The 19891-nt window shown below is 33.0% G+C and overlaps 2 non-coding genes across 2 annotated transcripts; both read left to right on the top strand.

The window, feature by feature from the left end:
- The first annotated feature begins 10995 nt into the window (after positions 1–10995).
- Positions 10996–11067, top strand: TRNAM-CAU (transfer RNA methionine (anticodon CAU)). Its single transcript has one exon. It is a non-coding gene; the product is annotated as a tRNA-Met (tRNA).
- A 2626-nt stretch (positions 11068–13693) lies between these two features.
- On the top strand, positions 13694–13800 carry LOC146945403 (small nucleolar RNA R71). The gene has a single exon (XR_015029478.1). It is a non-coding gene; the product is annotated as a small nucleolar RNA R71 (small nucleolar RNA).
- The last annotated feature ends 6091 nt before the right edge of the window (positions 13801–19891 follow it).

The following is a 19891-nucleotide window of genomic DNA, read 5'->3' as shown; positions in this document are numbered from 1 at the left end:
TAATATTATAGAAGGAAAGAAAACTTTAAAAGGAACAAAATTATTGGTTTTTTATAATATTATAGAAGGAACAAAATTAACAAAATTATTGATTTTTATATATAAACTTTTTTAATAAATTAATCACTCAAACCGAATAAAATCACAGTACACACAAAATTCTTGAGAATTTTAAAAGGAGTGAATAGACAATTACCCCCGAAATTGTAAGTTTCATCAATTACTCCCTGGACATTAACAAAACTTCAATTACCCCGTGAAATTGCACAACGTTAATCAATTTACCCCTCCGTCAAATTCTTATGTTAGTCAACACGACGTTTTGCAAATACCCCCCTGAAGTTTTGCACTTATTTGCAAAATCTCCCCTTGAACTTGAAAATTTATATATTTTTTCTTATACTTAACTTAAAAGATATTAAAGACAAACAATTAACGGTTAACTTTAATATTTAAGTTATTTAAGACACATTCTCTGAATTATCATGATAGAAACTGGCTAATCCTGTTTTGTATCCATGTAAGCAATCCTATCTAATGAGTATTTTGAACTGCTTTTTTTTTCTATCAAAACAATGTTGAATTGAAATTCTTTTTGGAATTCTAGCTTATGACTCCCAACATAGGTGTCAACACACATCAATATTGTCAAATAGTGTTAGGCTTCATAGGGTAATGTTTATGTTGATTGTCACGTGCTCATTGTATTCACAAACGAAGTATTATTGAGTTTGGATTTCCATATCTAATAAAGTATTACAAAGTGGTTATGGACTAGTATATTATTTTGCTTTTTGTTATCTAAAATAATGGATTGTAATAAATATTATTTTGCTTTTTGTTATCTAAAATATTGGATTGTAATAAAGGATCCAAATGTTAATTGTAATATTGAATTGTAATATTGTAGAGTTTAAAGTATTAAAGTTAACTGTTAATTGTCTGTCTTTAATATCTTTTGTGTCAAGGATAAGAAAAAAATATATAAATTTTTAAGTTTGGGGGGCATTTTGCACATAAGTGCAAGACTTCAGGGGTTATTTGCAAAACGTCATGTTGACTAACAGAAGAATTTGACTGAAAGGGTAAATTGATTAACGTTGTGCAATTTCATGGGGTAATTGAAGTTTTGTTAATGTTAGGGGGTAATTGACGAAACTTATAATTTCAGAGAGGTAATTGCCTATTTACTCATTTTAAAAGTATTGTGACAACGCATCCTTGTTTTTTTTTTTTTGAAGGAATAACGCATCCTTGTTGTGTGTATATGATTTGGTGGTGTGATATTACAATGTATTTTTTTAGGGAATATTACTAGGTACTTAATATAGTGAAAAATACAAGAAAGAGGGGTTTTGAATGAGTTTTTAAAATATTTTCTTTAAACTTTAGTTAGAAAAGCTAAACGCTTGTATAAAAACTCTTTTTAACCGATAATGAAAACTTAGTAAAACTAAATAAAGAGTATATGGAAAGAGAATGCCTGTATAAAAACTCTTTTTAACCGATAATGAAAACTTAGTAAAACTAAATAAAGAGTATATGGAAAGAGAATATCAACACAAAAGATTTATACCCGTTCACTAACAATCTCATAGTTAGGCAAGTCTCTTAATCCTAAGGATTATGCTAACAAGTGCTCTAAGAGTATTGTTTAAGAGCATCTACAATGGTGAGGTCTTCACCATTTAAGACCTAGTACCTAATAGGTACTCCCATTGTGGGAAAATTTTTTGGAGGTCTTCTATGACATGGGGTCTAACTTAAGACCTCCATCTTTAAGTGGTCCCCACACACTTTTTTATTAAAATAATGTGCTAGTGGTGGAATTTAAATGATTAAGAGTTAGTGGTGGGACCCATTTAGACTTTTTGTTAGAAGATCTCTATTGGAGTGACCAAGTACCTATTAGGTACTGTTATTATAAAATAATAAAAAAGTGATGTGTACAAGTGGGGCCCACTTAAGACCTTCAATTTGAGGGTCTCCATTGTGGATGCTCTAAGGATTCCATTATAAGAAATTTTATCTTGAAAACATAAATCAAACATATATAAAAGTAATAATTACACAAATTTCTACGTGAAAATTACTACTTTTAGTTGCTTAAACAATGCCCTAAAGGCACTTGTTAGGAGCATTTATTAGTATTTCCCTCAACCTAAAAAATTTTCAACTAACAGTCTCACATACCAAAACTATTACTCCCTCCGTCCCTCAATAGATGACCTAGTTGACTCCGACACACGTACCAATGCATATGTTTTATCTTTGATATCTTCAATTCTCTACTAAAAAAAATTATGAAAATTTCATATTTTAACAATATTCATCGATACGAATCCAACAACATCTTACATGATATTATTTATCTTTATGAATCAGTAGAAAAATATTGTCAAAGTATGTCAAGTCAATAATGTATATTGTCAAATATGTCATCTATTATGGGACGGGGAGGAGTATACTTTTATTTACCTGAATATACTATAGTCTTCTCAAAACTTTTGGGTTAGTTCCGTCATGCCTTTTTGAGGATTAATATCACTATTGGGTAAGTTACAAGTTTTAAAAGGTTTTGAAAAATAAAGGTTTACTATCAAGAGAATGGATATAAAAGTGATTTGAATATTGATGAAGGGATTTCTCTTGATATCTTGTACTTATGATGATTGTATTTAAAGTTGCAAAGTGCTTGAATATTGATGAAGGGATTTCTCTAGATTTTCACTCTTTCATGCGAGAGAGTTTGTTCTAATGATGTAGACTTTCTTCACAGCCTATCGTTCTTCAAACTAACTTGGTTCTTACATGTATTGCGTGTGTTACACATATCTCACAGACAGGGCCGTCCCTAAGAATTCGGAGGCTCGGCTCTAGGAATGAAAAGAGGCCAGTGATAAAATTAAAACGTTTTTTTTTTTTTAAAAGAGCAATGTTCTATTTATATTTTTTAAAAGATAAATACAAGGTGCCGTATATGTGCGGTACACCTAAAGGTGAAAATGACTACTGTATACATGAGGAACCCCCACCTAACACCAAAAGCAAGAGGACGTAATTCTAATAGGCCTAAAAGGCTAAAACAAGAGGACATAAAATGGTTGGGGGTATTAAAAACAATTGGAGGGCAGTAGTACTAGTGAGTATTAAAATAAAACTTGAGGCCCATGGCTGATGGAGGCCCAGCTCTATTGAGCTGTTTGCACCCCCTCAGGGCCAGGCCTGCTCACAGATACAAGAGTATTAGTGATTGATAAAAGAGGATCGAAAGTTACGTGACTTGTCCAACACTCATAATTTTAATAATATGGTAATTAAGGATGGGGTTTACCAGACTAACTTGATGAATGTTTGTTCATGTTATGTCATTTTATTGGCTTAATGTTTATTTAGGTTTTGTTTAGGTTCCTTATCTATTAAAGGTTCCATTTTGATCATGCATGTTTCAAGCTTTAGTCCCTTTTGCAAAATTTCAACTTAGCATATAGTTTGCCTATGTAGCGTGCAAGTACGCTAATATTGATATGTGTGATGTTTAATCGGAGCACTTACAAAGGGCCCGTTTGTTTTGGATTTTTTTGAAAAAAAAAATATATTTTTTCATCTAAAAAAATTACTTTTTTAATTTTGTAGTGTTTGTTTTAGATTTTTAAAAAATCCATTTTGTTAAAAAAATCATTTTTAGCCTCAAAATGAAAAGCTATTTCAAGTAGCTTTTCCAAAATCTATTTTTTTCTAAACATAAGGAACTTAAGTGTAAGAGCTTCAAATTTTAAAAAATGATTTTTATGAGAGTAAACAAACAGAAATAGCTTTAGATTTTTTTGAAAATCTCTAAACAAAAAATCTCAGATTCTTTCAACTCAAAATCTATTTTTTTTTTTTAAAGCTGAAACAAACGCACCCAAAATTACATGGCTATAAAAATGGCATTTCTAATTTATTTAGCAATTCGTGCTAATTAAGTTATTATATCTCAAATTATAGAACAAGAGAGTGAAAGAAATAATAATAGGCCAAGTGTAGTGACATAGGAATAAAGTGAGAGGTATATTACTGTCAAGGGACCTGGATTCTCTGTTGTAATTGTTTCACGTAGTTTCACGTAGTAGTTGATCTCGGCCATAGAAAAATGATCCAGCAGTTCATATTTGTTCGGCTAGTTTTCACACAGTTTGATCTCAACTATTAGTATTTGATTGGACGGCTCAGATGTCTTACAACATCTTGCAGCAGGAAAACTGCTTCCATGGTCAAGTGTTTCTTTTCAAATTATCAATTCAATAGTGTAGTTGGACAGGAATTCTCTGCAGTCTCGTGTGATTACAAGATTGAGGAATGCTAGGGTCAGATGCTCCAACACTCTCTCTTTGTCACACTCTATTTGATTGGGTCACGTCATCCAATTTCTAAAACAAACGAACTGGTCACCGGCTCTTGTTTACTTTTTTTATTTTTTTTATTTTTTTACTTTTTTTTTGTCCTGTCTTCTAGCTTTGGGAATCAGAACTCAATTGTAATTTGAAGGTCTTCTCCTTCCAACCATCATTCAAAACCACCATGAAAACCCATTCAAGTTCAATTATCCAGTCCATCTGTGTCCACCTTATTCCTTCAACATCTATTACGTGAACACCTCAACACCCAACTTTACATCACAGATCCAACAACATTGATCCACCACTGCACCACCTTGTAGGAAGAACGTCGTCGTGCTCACAACCCATCACTTGCGGCGGCGTATGCAATAACAAGACGATGACAACAAAGACACACTTATGTATTTTTCATGAGCCACCATGTTCAGCGATTTAACATCACAACCGCGACCACTGAATCTATCTTAGAAAAGGAAGACTCTGCCGATGGCGGCGGTGGCAGTTTATCTCAGATCATAAACAAGTGAGAGACGCAAAACAATAATAATTGAAAAAAATAAATAAAATAATACACTAACTACTGGCTGAAGCGGTTAAAGGGTAAGAGTTAAAAAAAATTGACCACGTGGCACCATTAAACAGGCGTGTGTTGGTTAGCGAGTGTCTGAGCAACTGATATTAGCATTTCTCTTACAAGATTATACATTTAATGCAAATAAGCTAATCTTTATATAATACAAAATGATACTTCTATGAGCCATAGTACACTTGGCATCATATTTTTCATCTAGCATTTAATGTTATTCATCTAGCATTTTTCATCTCTCTCATCAAAGAATATTCCTTCTTATTTTTATGTGATTAAAACGTAAATGTTGACTAAAAAATGGATGATTTAATGGCGTGTAAATGCTATTAACTTTCATTACATTTTTTTAATTTGTTTCATAGTCAAACCTGAAAAAATGAACATATTTTTTTATCCTTCTTCTTTTCCATACGTTTCTTCCAAGCTTTAACACCATTTTTTTTCCTCTTCCGGTTGTTAGGTAGCATATTTTAAATCACGATCATATTTTCAATCACGAAGATATGATATAGTAAAAATCAATTAGATGAAAATCATAGTCTCAAGTGTAACAAGGTAAGTGGATTCAAATATTTTATTTTCTTAGATTATTGACGATGTCGACATGTTAGTGCTGGTTTGATGCCTGTATTTGTCTAATGTTCATAGATGTGTGCTAATCGTTCTTCCATTAGTATTTGTGTACAAAAAGTTCAAACATACTTTTAACCACTAATGTTCATGGGATTGACTTTCTATTGTGTTTGATAGATCAATTCATTGCTCTTCTACTCATGTATCTTTCATGATTATTTAAAGTTGCAATTTTTGGGTTGTCTTGATCCAATATATAGCACCTATACTCACACAATAAGATGTCGAGACATGACCTAATTTCATTGTTATTCTTTTTATCGAATCCTGCAAAAAAGTATGCCAACCAAAATTATTACAAGAGAATCGATCAAAATATGGACTTCATCTTGATAAAAAATTTGGGACAAATAACTTCTTTGATGTTATGTAGTTACTAAATTTGACATAAGAATGCAAAGTAAAAGTCTTTTATGTATGTCGCGTCTTTTAATAGCATAATAATGCACATAAGTGTCTTTTAACACAAAAAACTTCTTAATGATCATTGGACCATAATGATTCTTGGGTATGATATTTAATGTCGTTATTAAAAAAACAAAAGTCACAACAATGAATTTCTTTTTGGTGAAAAAAAGGTTATGGTGAATGAATGTTAATTTTGTATAAGGTAGGAAAAATCTTAGAGATAAAAGAGCACTCACTAAGATATTTACGTTTACCTAGCTCCAAAGATACTCGAAGGGCTTAAAACCTGTAACCTTTAAATCTAAAGTATGTCTTTACACTGCTAGACTAAACCATGTTTGATGGTAGGGATATGATAGATACATGATAAGGTATGAAACTAGATATAGACTTATATGGACATGATAAACATTAATCATATCATGTGTTTGATGCGCACATGATATCATTATAATTAAATGAAAAAATTAATCTCATAATTAATTAATTAAATATTATAAAAATGACATGTAAATGTTTATAATAACAAATATATATATATATTATTTTAAAAAAGACAACATTTTAAAAATGGTAGAATATCATTATAATAAATAAAGAATGATCTTCTAATTCTATAGAAATTCAGGATAGTTTCTAATCCAGCATATACCTAGGATAAAAATTACAAAGGAAATAGGATAGGAAAATGGTTTATTTTATCATGTCTCTTTGGTGCATCAAACATGATATTTAAGCAGGATGTGATTAATATATTATATCATGTCTCCCTATCTTGACCATCGAACAGTAGATAATCTCAAAGAACTAGGAAGTGGATTTTTCTTTCAAATTAATCATGATAAATGACATATTCCTTATACCTGAATCATCTCTCTTCTTAATTGTTCTTGCTGATGGGTTTGTTGAAGAAATTGAAAATTTTGGATAATTAATTTACCTAAAAATTAGACTCAAATAAAAAATGTCATATCATTTAAAAATACCAAATAAGCATGTAATTTGTTATTCATCATAACACATCAACATAGAAAAACTTAAATTTAATATAAAATAAATTAAACATTTGACATGAAAAAAACTAAGAAAATAATTCAAAATAATGTTCAGATTTTCAAGAAAACCTACAATGGTTGTATCATTATATTAGGCTAAGAACAACCACAAAAACGAGAACAGCCACACAAGTGAGATTGATACACTTAAGACGATAACATATTTCCCTTAAGTGCGAGCCTTTTGCATCTATGGTATATAGATACATATCCAAATAGTATTAGACAGAGGCACAACATGCTAAAAATGATGGGTTGGTAGTGGTTTCGTGCAAAGAGAGAAAAGAAATTAGAAAAAAGAAAAAGATAAAGAAGGAATTTGAAGTTGATATAAATGATATGGAAAAAAAATAAGGAGTGTGTTGTTTGTCTGTGACAGTAAAGAGAATAAACTGAGTGACTGGTAATTTCATGGTTTGAGTTTTTTGAGTAAATGTTTTACTAAAAAATTAGACTTAATTTTTTTTTAGGGAAAAAAATTAGACTTAATAAAAGAACAATCTTTTTAAAATGTCTAATAAGAATGTATTTTCTCAACTTAGAATAACACATCAGAATTTCAATCAAAGACCAAATATGTCGGAATTTGAAATGATATAGGTTAAATAAAAAAATATCATGAAACTGAATAAAATCCAAAAGATAAATTTTAAGATAATTTTTTTTTAAAAAAAAAAATAACATTCAAATACTCAAAAAATAGTTCATCATAATGTTGATACTTCAGGGAGGAGCCTATGCTGGATTGAATCATTAAATTTGTATAAGAGCAGCTACACAAGTAAGATTGATATCACATCTTCGCTTACAATGTTTAATAAGCATGTATTTTGTTAACTCCACTTAACACATCTTTATATTGCTATTGTCACATCTCATCAAAGACCATTAGTAAAGGAAATTGAAAAATATAGGTTGGATTAAAAAAATAGAATCAAAGCAAATGACATCAAAAACTAAATTTTAAGATAAAAGAATTAAGCAAACGACATAAAAAAAAAAGTCCATCACAATGTTGGTACTTTCGGATGGGCCTAAACAGGGTAGGATAACCACAAAAGTAAGGTTGACACCACATCCAAATTCTCAAGGTATTAAGTATATGGAGTCTTCTCGCTTATATGTTTATCACCTTATGCTCTTCCATCTAATGTGCAACTTTAAGTCATATATGACATATTAATATCTATCCCTTAAGTTTGAGACTCTTTGCATCTATGATCCGGTGACACAACTAAATAAGACTAGGGAAGGTGTAACATGGTAAAAAAAGGTGGGTTAGTGGTGATTTAATGAAGGGAGATTTTTGTTCCTTTCATGAAAAGAGAGAAATGAAGAGAAAAAATAAACTAGAAAAACAAAGAAGGCATAAAAGGAATTTGAAATGAACAAAATAACAAGAAAAAAAAGGGTTTGTGCGTTGTCTGTGAGAATATAGAGAATAAAGTAGTTGCTGGTAATTTACGTGTTTGTTGAAGGAGTTGTTGATTTTTGGGTAAATTTTTTACCAAAAAATTAAAATAAAAAAGTCACATTATTGTAAAAACTGTAATAAGCGTGTATTTTGTCAACTCAACATAACACGTATCCAATTTCCCATTGTCAAATCCCACCAAAGACGAAAAGTGAAGGATTTTAAAATAATAGAAGTTTAATAAAAAATATAGCCTGAAAGCGAATGACATCCAATAAATAAAATTTGAGATAAAAAAAATCAAGCAAATGACATCCAAAAACTAACAAAAATGTTTATCATAATATTGAGATTCCTGGTCAGCCTACAGTGAGATGGATATTCATATTAGGTCAATATCAACCATACAAGTGAGATTGACACCGCATCTCAACACAAAACCTTAAGGCATTAACTACATGGAGCATCTCATTTATATGTTGTTGAAAATTTACTCTTCCATCTAATGTAGAATGTCAAGTCACACTTGACACATTGACATCTCTTAATCAAGTGTGCGACCATCCGTGCCTGTAATTATGTGACATAGTCAAACAAGGTCAAACAGAGCCACAACGTGTTCAAGAAGGTGGACTGGAAGTGGTTTCATGAAGGATTTGTAGATTTTTGGGTAATTATTTTACCAAAAAATTAAACTTAATTAAAAAAATGTCACATCGTTTTAAAATGTTTAATAAGCATGTATTTTGTCAAATCAACATACATCATATGGATTTTTCCATTGTCAAATAATTCCAGAGACCAGACATGAATGAGTTTGAAATGATAGAGGTTGAATAAAAAATAGCATGAAAGCGAATGACATCTAAATACTAATTTTTTTGATAAAATAATTAAACAAATGACATCCAAACCCTAGCAAAGTTGTTCATCTTAATGTTAGAACGGTAGATGAAGCCTGCATTAGGTTGGATCACCGTATTAGGCTAAGAGCAACCACACAAGTGATATTGACATCGCATATTCACTGAAAATGTCGAATAAGCATGTATTTTGTTACCTAATCATAATACATCAACAATTTTTTTATATTGTGATCCCACCAAAGACCAAAGCAAAAGAATTTAAAATAATACTCCATCCGTTTCAAAATGAGTGTCACTTTAGCCAAAAAAAATTGTTTCAAAATGAATGTCACTTTACATTTCCAATACAACTTTAATTTTTTTCTTCCAACTTTACCCTCTCCAACTTTTCTCTCACACAATTTTCAATGCAACTTTAATTTTGTCTTTTTCTTATAAAGTAAGGGCAATTTAGTAAAAGTGTTATATCCAATGATTATTTCATTCCATTTCTTAATCTGTGTGTCAAAGCCTAAAGCGACACTCATTTTAAAACGGAGGGAGTAAAAGTTAGACAAAGATATTGCATGAAGGTGAATGACATCTAAAATCTTATATTTAATATAACAAAATTAACCAAATGACATCCCAAAACTAAAAAAATTCATTATAATGTTTGGATTTCAGAGGGATCTTACAATAGATTGGATCATCACATTTGAACAAGAGAAACACCACAAGTAAGATAGACACCACATATCTATCTCAAACCCGAAGACATTAGGTATATTGGTCATCTCACATATATGTTGCTCAATATATACTCTTGCATTAAAAGTAGAAGTTTAACTCACACATGACGCATTAACATCTCTCTCAACATCTACTCTTACATAAAATATGAAATTTAACTCACATTTGACACATTATCATCTCTCCATTAAGTGTCAGACTCTCCGTGCCCGTGATCGACCACCAAGAACCACTCCCACTCCCTTAAAATGTTGAACCGGGATATCATGCAACTGTTGTGCATTCTGAGCGAGCCAACACTGACGTGGATCCACACGTTTTAAAAACAGAAACCACATAAGTGAAAATGATACCACATCTCCATCCAAAAGGCTTAAGTATGATATTTTTTACTTATTTGTTGTTCAACCTGCACTCTTTTATCCAACGTTCGACTTTAACTGACATTTGTTCCATCTAAATATTATCTCTATTAAGTATGACGAAATTCTAGCCCGTGCTTGGCACGGGTGTCCATACTAGTAGAGAGATTATAAGGAGATAGTATTGTGAGTAGTAAGAAAAATTAACCTGAAAATAAACTAAATGCACATTACTTTAGGATTTATGAATGTAAACAAAAAAAAAGGATAAAATAAAAAAGGATTTATGAATTTAAACAATATTATTCCATTATAATTTGGTATAAGCATTGTTTAATTAACCAGATCTACGACTGAATTGGTGAAGACAACAGTTCATGGTTTGATGACTCAAGTGTAATGATATTGGGCATAGTTAAATATTATTATTAATTATCATATTCTTAGTAATTTAAGGTAAATTGTTAAGAAATTTATTAACATTGAAATTAACATCATAATGTATGTTGTGTATGAAAAATAAATCAATAATCAAAGAATAATTAATAACAATAATCAGAGTGGCGCAGCGGAAGCGTGGTGGGCCCATAACCCACAGGTCCCTGGATCGAAACCAGGCTCTGATAAAATTGAGATATCTTTTTTCTTTTAATTAATCTTTTTGGTACATTGAGATATCTTTTTTCTTTTAATTAATCTTTTTGGTACAAAAAAGAGGGATAAAAACAACTCGTTTATATGTATTTATATATCTTGACTTGTTATAAAAATACCAATTAGTGGATGTCCATCCATTAACTTTACCTATTTGTGTCCTATAAATAGGACCTATATTACAATGTAAAGATACACCTGTGAAGTAATATAATATACTATTTTGTTCTCTCTTTATCTCTTTCACTCTATTCTTGTGTAATATATTCAATATATTGTTATACTTTTGATAAATTTCATAACACGTTACTCTACCAAAGCAATGATTTAATTATCTTAGAGGCTATATTCTAAGAATTTCTCTTCTTCTCATTTCTTTGCATCGATTAGTTTAATAATTTGATCATGATATCATCTTATTTTTTTCGTTGTTTTTATTTTTGCATTTGTTTCATTCAATTACATCGATTGAATGATCTAGTCATAAACTAGATCAGAAGATCATGATTCAATTACATAGATTGAGTATGATAATAAGTATGATCTAGTCCTAAACAGGAGCAGAAGATCAATCACAATTGTTACAGTGAAAAGTGTTGAAGAAGCTAAAAAAGCAATTTGAATGTTTGATGGTTTTAGACAAAGATTCAGGTTTGCTAATGGTTCATTACATCTCTATGTTTTTAATTTCTCATTTTGTTTTGAATTTGTTTGAGTGAATTATCTACAACTTTTTAATTTCTCAGTGTACAAACTTTGATAATTAGGCAAGGAATAGTTTTATCTTCTCATCCATGAAGCTTAAAAATATATGGTTCATGTTAATTATTATTTTTATTTAATTTTGCACATGAATTTTGTTGAAAAGTTCTTTGAATTGTATAATTATCATATTTTTATTTGTTATTCTAATTAAATTTTGGAAGAATTTAACATTGAAGAATCATTGAAAGACTGCTTAACAATGAAGATACTTTATGATATAGTTCTCGAAGAACTATTTTTTTCCTTTTAATAATAAAGCATCCCTGAAGGATTGCTCAAAGAACAAATATATATATATATATATATATATATATATATATATATATATTCATTGATTTGAGATATAGTTCTACAAGAACGGATAGATTAATATCAAGTGGTTATAGAGGCATAGGGGTCGGGCACGGCCGTGCCAACCTTGGCACGGGCCGTGCCAACATTCTGGAAGTTGGCTTTGTTTCTGGCTTTGGAAATCTGGCACGGCCGTGCCAACCTTAGCACGGGCCGTGCCAACCTTCTGGACATGGGACTTCAAAATTTTTCAGTTTTTCTTGAATCACAATCAGACAATTACCTACAAAACACTTAAAACAAAGGAAAACAAACAAAATAAAGCAAATAAATGCGTGGGTTGCCTCCCACGAAGCGCTTGTTTAGAGTCACTAGCTTGACGGTTGGAAGGTGGTTTTAACTATCCTATATCCAATCTCTCACTAAGGGATAATGGCAACAAACTAACATTCTCTCCCAAATCACACATTGCTTTCTCAAATGTTTTATATCCTATGACACAAGGTATGGAAAATCTCTTTGGATCCTTAAGTTTATGTGGCAATTTCTTTGGAAGTATTTCAATAAAATTTCTAAACTGCTCATCTAACTTGGATTTAGCAAACTCTTGTGTTAAAGGAATTTTAGGCTCATGAGATGGTGAAACAAATGGCTTGTCATTCTCTCCTATAGCTTTCTCACTTTGAGGCTCATCACTTCCTAGCTCTCCTTCATTGTTCTTAATTTTCACAACGGGGTCCTCTAATTGGTTACCATCCCTAAAAATAATAGCACTTATATGGTCTTTGGGGTTGGTTTCGGTTTGGCCTAGAAGGACTTCGGAGGTTTGAGAGGGAGTAGCCACCTGTTGGGGTACTTGAGAAGTCTGAGTCTATCAACTTACTGTGAGTAACTATGGAGTCTACGTTCGATGTATGTTTGGCAAGAGAGTCCTTTAAAAATTCAGTTTGGTTTTTAAGTTCTTGGAGCTGCTCAGATTGATTTATAAGAAAATTTTCTAAAAAAAGTTCCAAGCTGGATTTTTGAGGGACTATTTGGTTGTTTGCATAACTGAGTGGTGTTGTTTCTTGTCCAAAAAGATTTTGACGGGTTTGAAAAAAAATTTGGTTCTTTTTAAACCCTTGATTATATTGAGCATTATTTACTTGCTCAGGACTTCTAACAACACTACCTAGTTGGAAATCAATGCCAATATGGCCAAAAACACCACAAACGTCACAAAGAGGTGATACAGGGGCAGGTGTGATAGCACTATTATTTATTTTATCAAATTTTTGTGTGAGCGCGTCAACCTTAGCAGCTAGATGATCAAGGGAAGAATTTTCATACATACCTACCTCTTTCTGAGAGGGCGAAGAAGCAACATTAGTGGTGCCCCTTCCGTAGGTCCACTGATAGTGGTTTTGTGCCATGTCCTCGATCAAAGCATATGCTTCTGTGTATGTTTTGTTCATCAAAGCTCCACCTGCAGCTGCATCAACATAAATTTTTGTGGGATGCAAAAGACCATTACAAAAAGTATGAATAATAAGCCAGTTCTTTAAACCATGATGGGGACAAAGTCTAAGCATCTCTTTGAAACGATCCCACACATCATAAAGAGATTCTCCATCTTTTTGAGTGAATTGTGTGATTTGATTCCTTAATTGAACTGTTTTAGAATATGGAAAGAATCGGGCAAGAAAAACTTGCTTCATTTGTTGCCATGAAAAGATAGAACCAATTTCCAATGAATGAAACCAAGCACTAGCTCTACCCCCTAAGGAGGAAGGAAAGAGGTGCAGCCTTACGGCCTCTTGGTTTGCATTCAAGGTTCCACTGAGTCTTAAAAAGGTTGAAATATGAAAATTCGGATCCTCAGTGGGTGATCCGAAAAATTGATTTTGCTCCACTAGGTGAACAAGTGCAGGTTCTATTTCAAAATTATCCTCAACCGTTGGGTACACAATAACATCATATGACTCATTTGAAGATGGGATTGCATACTCTATGAGAGAGCGTTCCTTAGTCATATTGTTATTATCTTCCCAAGAAGTTAAAGGAAAAAGAAGAAATAGAAAGAAAATATATATATATATATATATATATATATATATATATATATATTTTTGGATAGAACTATAAAAAGAAAAAAATATAAAATAAAATAGAATAAAATAAAGCAAAAGATTTTTTTTTTAGAGTCTAATCGTTAAAAAAAATTAACCAAATTGCAATAACTCCCCCGCAACGGCGCCAAAAACTTGATAGGCCAAACCGCAAGTGCACGGTCTATCGAAGTAATAGTAGTAAGAGAGAGTATCGTTCCGCTAGGGAGTTATGAATTTAATTAACTTTTAGAAAATGATTAGATGAGAAGAAAGGTTTATAAAAAGGGGGTTTAATTGCTGAAAGTAAATAACAATAATATAAAAGAGTCTTGGGATTATCGGTTCATCATAATAACAAATCTTTCACTAGACAAGACTTTAACTTCTAATTCCATGGTTTACACCTTAATTTCTAAAGACCGGTTTCCCTTTAGGGATCAAATGTTGGAACCTCATGGGTAAGGATAAGGTAATGGAATTGATAGATAAATTAATAGACCTAGATAGGATAGGAGAGTGGATAAAGGGAATAGAGATGATGATAGAGATCATACTGAGAAACAGAAAAATTCTGTACGGGTACAACTCTTATTTGAACGAAGTGAAAAAAATGCGATCTTTGTTGTCTAATAGAACAAACACTAATACCTTAATTGAGTCGGTCAAGATCAAATCTGTTTATCAAAGTGCTTCTTCGATTGCTCAAGACATCTCTTTTCAACTGAGAAAGAAAACAAGGTCATTTCTCACCTTTCCGATGAAAGTCCGGTGAGAGTTTACCTCTAGTAACCAAGCCTATTTCGCTGACTTGATTACATAGAAGATGCTTATAAGGATTGAAACTACCTGTGTCTCAATAATTGCAAGGACTATCTCACTGTCTTGCAATTATTGTCTAGATTCACTTGTTCCAACATCAAAGCTCCGCTCTCGCTTTATGAATTGATGTTTGGGATAATGGATTAAAAATTATCAAACCCTCCGCTTTCGCTTCCACAGTTTGATAATTGTTAATTCATGTTAAAACGGTGAATCTAAATTAGAAATTACGGCTACATAGAATTAGGGTTAAAGCTTGGTTCGTTAGGATTATGTCATTAGACTTCCCAACAATCCCAAGACGAAGAAGTCTACTCACTAACGTTCATTGTAGACATGGGGGAAGAAGAGAGAAAGCAATAAAGTAAAAGAACAATAATATAAAAGTGAACTTTTATTCCAAGAACAAAAGATGAATGTTTATGATGGAGTGCTACTCTATTTATAGCTTTACAATTGACTTAAAATCTAAGCAACTACAAGGGCAAAGCAGTAAAACTACAACAGAGTAACTTGGGCTCGAAGAAAAGCAGCAAAAGAGGCTTCTGGGAGGTGGCACGCCCGTGCCACATGTTGGCACGGGCCGTGCCAAGCTTCTGACTATGTGGGAATATATTTTTGTCCCGTATCTTCGTATTTTCGCACTGTATTTGCTCCAGTCCTCTTTCTTTTGCTCCAAGACACCTTCCACCATATATTCGTTCCTAAAATATAATAAAAAGCAATTTAAAGTAAAATATTCAAAAAGGAAATAAAATGCAATAAAATAAAATCAAATCTTAAATAAAACTAAACTAAATAATGCAATAAAATAGACTAATTAATGACTCATCAAACTCCCCCACACTTAAATCTTTGCTTGCCCTCAAGCAAAAGGCAACAGACATAGCAGCAACAAAAGATTATTCATGGCAATATTAAGAACACATGTCTCAAAAGAAAGGTTTTGCTTCAAGTACACTAATTACAATTTCAAATACTTCTCATGAACCTATTCTACCCAACATCAAGTCTCAAGTGAGTGTGTGTGTGTGCAGTCCAACCCTTTTCTTGCTCCTGTATAAGACAGATATTATGAGGAACAGGTTCTATCCTTAATGCTAAAGTAATCGAGAAAAGTCCTTTCTTCATTTCATATAAGAGTGATGGGAATTTAAGTTAAAATTAGATTAGATTAACAATTAAGCACAAGGGGCTGCAGATGCTTAGGGGCTATCTATCCTCATAGGAAGTCTTCTCGGATGTAATTGTCCTTTCCCCCTAGATTCAAAATCACCCTAAGCAGTGCTGCAAAATTTTATTTATTTCATCTCCGCGTAGGAAGTCTTTTTGGATGTAATTGTCCTTTCCCCCTAGCATTGATGAATTTGTTTCACTTTAAGTTCAAATTAGGGAGTCACCACCACAATTAGGAAGTTAGGGATTGTCCTTTCCCCCACATGTTGGTGCCATTCTCCCGCCCCATTATAACTTTAACAATTAAGCATATAACAATTAAGAACATTGATTATTTTTCCACACAAACTTATACTACTTTTACTCTGAAGACTTTAAAGGGTCTAAGTTAACACTAAAGATAGAACGTGCTCCTTAAAATACCTATTCATACATTTACTCAAAGATTGCAACTGGGTGCTTTTCTCATTGGAGATTTTTCACAATAAAACAAGATGTGGGTATAGCAAGAACACAAGAAACACAAGAAACCACTTTCATGTACAAGAAACAACCTTTAAAGAAGAGACAAAACAAAAAATTTATGCCATATTTTACATTAAAAACAAGCTACTAGTCATGCCTTTCGCTATAAAAACAAAACAAAAGAATAAAGTTCAAGGGAGTTTGTTAACACTACGACTCTAGACACTTTAGTAGGCCCCCTTACACTTAGGTGAAACATTGTCCTCAATGATTCAAAAGAAAAAGAAATTAAAAGAGAAGAAGAAGAAGGAGTAGAAGAAGAAGTAGAAGAAGAAGAATAGGAGAAGAAGATGAAGAAGAAGAGATAAGGGAAGAGAGGAAGAGGAAAGCTCACAATTGTTCATTGAGGTCCATAGGGAGGACCTTGGAGATGAAGGTGTTGCATCATCCGGCGGAGCATTTCATTATTTTCTTGTGTTAAGCGGTTGCCCCTTTGAACATCATTTCGAAGCCCGAAGATCTCAACACCTTGCCTTTGTTGCTCGGTGCTCATCCTCTCAATCTCATTGTGGATCCATGTCCATCTTTGATCTTTATTTAGATTATCGGTGTTATGGCCATGGTGCTCCTCCTCTTGGTGCTAGTTAGCATTGTCTCCTTCATCAAGATTGTTCTCTTCATGTACCTGATTATCATCAACATACAACAAATTTGCTTCCACCTCGATGCTAGTCCGAGATGGGTTAGGAAGTAGTAACAAAATAGACACATTAAGCTTGAGTGAATATTGCATGGGCGGATGATGTTTTATGAAGTTCATTGCAATGAGGGTTTCTATGTTTAGCCTATTGTTTCCCTCAATTGGATTTACCCCCTCATTTTCACCCACTCAAAATTGCCTAGTTATGTATGTGATGATGCCACCCACTACTATCTCCCCCTTTCCGGCAGGTCTATTACCTACATCGGCAAGATAATCAAGCAAGTAGAAACAAGTGTTCACAGCCTAAGTGGAAACAAACTCTATGGTTAGGATTATCAAAATTCAACCTATCTTTAGAAAAAACAATTGAACTTAGAAACTCATAGGTGAAATTCTCACACCCTCTCATAGGTTTCAATATCTCAATCCATCCTAAGTTTCCTAGCAACTTATACACATTATCTCTAATGCCTAGCACATTCAAACTATGAGAATCAGGATATCGACAAGGATGTAAAGGTTTAGAAGTTAGAACTAGATACCTATCCCTTTGTGTGTTGTCTTTGAATTGGATTCCATGATTCTTTGCCGGTGCTTTCTTCTTTGCTTGAGGTCCTCCAGAAGAGCTTGCTACTTCTTTACCACCTCTTCTTGAAGCCATTAACCTTAGGTTGACTTTGTGTGGTTTGGGTAAAGGTTAGGGTTTGGGAAGAATTTTGGTAGGAAAGGTTGGTTTAGGTTTGGGTTTGATGTTCAAGTAAGGGTTATGAGTTTAGATGTGGAGATTGGTTAAGAGTATGTGGTTTTTGGGTTAGGTTTTAGGGAAATAAGGCTTTGGTGAATTATGGGTTTGGGTGGATGAAAGTTGTTTTTGATGGAAGGGTTTTGTGTAGAATGAAGTTAAGAGTTGATTGGGTTAAAGAGTTGATTGGTTTGGTGAAGTTTTGAGGCAGATTTGAAGGTTTGAAGGTGGATGGTTATGGATGTTTAGAGAGAAGTTTGAAAGATGAAAGAGGTTTGTGTGTGAGAATGAGGAAGAAGAAGAGAAAAATTGTGGTTATAGAGGCATAGGGGTCGGGCACGGCCGTGCCAACATTCTGGAAGTTGGCTTTGTTTTTGGCTTTGGAAATCTGGCACGGCCGTGCCAACCTTAGCACGGGCCGTGCCAACCTTCTGGACATGGGACTTCAAAAATTTTCAGTTTTTCTTGAATCACAATCGGACAATTACCTACAAAACACTTAAAACAAAGGAAAACAAACAAAATAAGGCAAATAAATGCGTGGGTTGCCTCCCACGAAGCGCTTGTTTAGAGTCACTAGCTTGACGGTTGGAAGGTGGTTTTAACTATCCTATACCCAATCTCTCACTAAGGGATAATGGCAACAAACTAACATTCTCTCCCAAATCATACATTGCTTTCTCAAATGTTTTATATCCTATGACACAAGGTATGGAAAATCTCTTTGGATCCTTAAGTTTATGTGGCAATTTCTTTGGAAGTATTTCAATAAAATTTCTAAACTGCTCATCTAACTTGGATTTAGCAAACTCTTGTGTTAAAGGAATTTTAGGCTCATGAGATGGTGAAACAAATGGCTTGTCATTCTCTCCTATAGCTTTCTCACTTTGAGGCTCATCACTTCCTAGCTCTCCTTCATTGTTCTTAATTTTCACAACGGGGTCCTCTAATTGGTTACCATCCCTAAAAATAATAGCACTTATATGGTCTTTGGGGTTGGTTTCGGTTTGGCCTAGAAGGACTTCGGAGGTTTGAGAGGGAGTAGCCACCTGTTGGGGTACTTGAGAAGTCTGAGTCTCTATCAACTTACTATGAGTAACTATGGAGTCTACGTTCGATGTATGTTTGGCAAGAGAGCCCTTCAAAAATTCAGTTTGGTTTTTAAGTTCTTGGAGCTGCTCAGATTGATTTATAAGAAAATTTTCTAAAAAAAGTTCCAAGCTGGATTTTTGAGGGACTATTTGGTTGTTTGCATAACTGAGTGGTGTTGTTTCTTGTCCAAAAAGATTTTGAGGGGTTTGAAAAAAAAATTGGTTCTTTTTAAACCCTTGATTATATTGAGCATTGTTTACTTGCTCAGGACTTCTAACAACACTACCTAGTTGGAAATCAATGGCAATATGGCCAAAAACACCACAAGCGTCACAAAGAGGTGATACATGGGCAGGTGTGACAGCACTATTATTTATTTTATCAAATTTTTGTGTGAGTGCGTCAACCTTAACAGCTAGATGATCAAGGGAAGAATTTTCATACATACCTACCTCTTTCTGAGAGGGCGAAGGAGCAACATTAGTGGTGTCCCTTCCGTAGGTCCACTGATAGTGGTTTTGTGCCATGTCCTCGATCAGAGCATATGCTTCTGTGTATGTTTTGTTCATCAAAGCTCCACCAGCAGCTGCATCAACATAAATTTTTGTGGGATGCAAAAGACCATTATAAAAAGTATGAATAATAAGTCAGTT

This window comes from Medicago sativa, chromosome 2 (genome assembly GCF_051527215.1).
Source record: "Medicago sativa cultivar Bolivia chromosome 2, Bolivia_mono, whole genome shotgun sequence".
NCBI lineage: Eukaryota > Viridiplantae > Streptophyta > Magnoliopsida > Fabales > Fabaceae > Medicago > Medicago sativa.
This window is presented reverse-complemented; position numbering and strand designations above follow the sequence as displayed.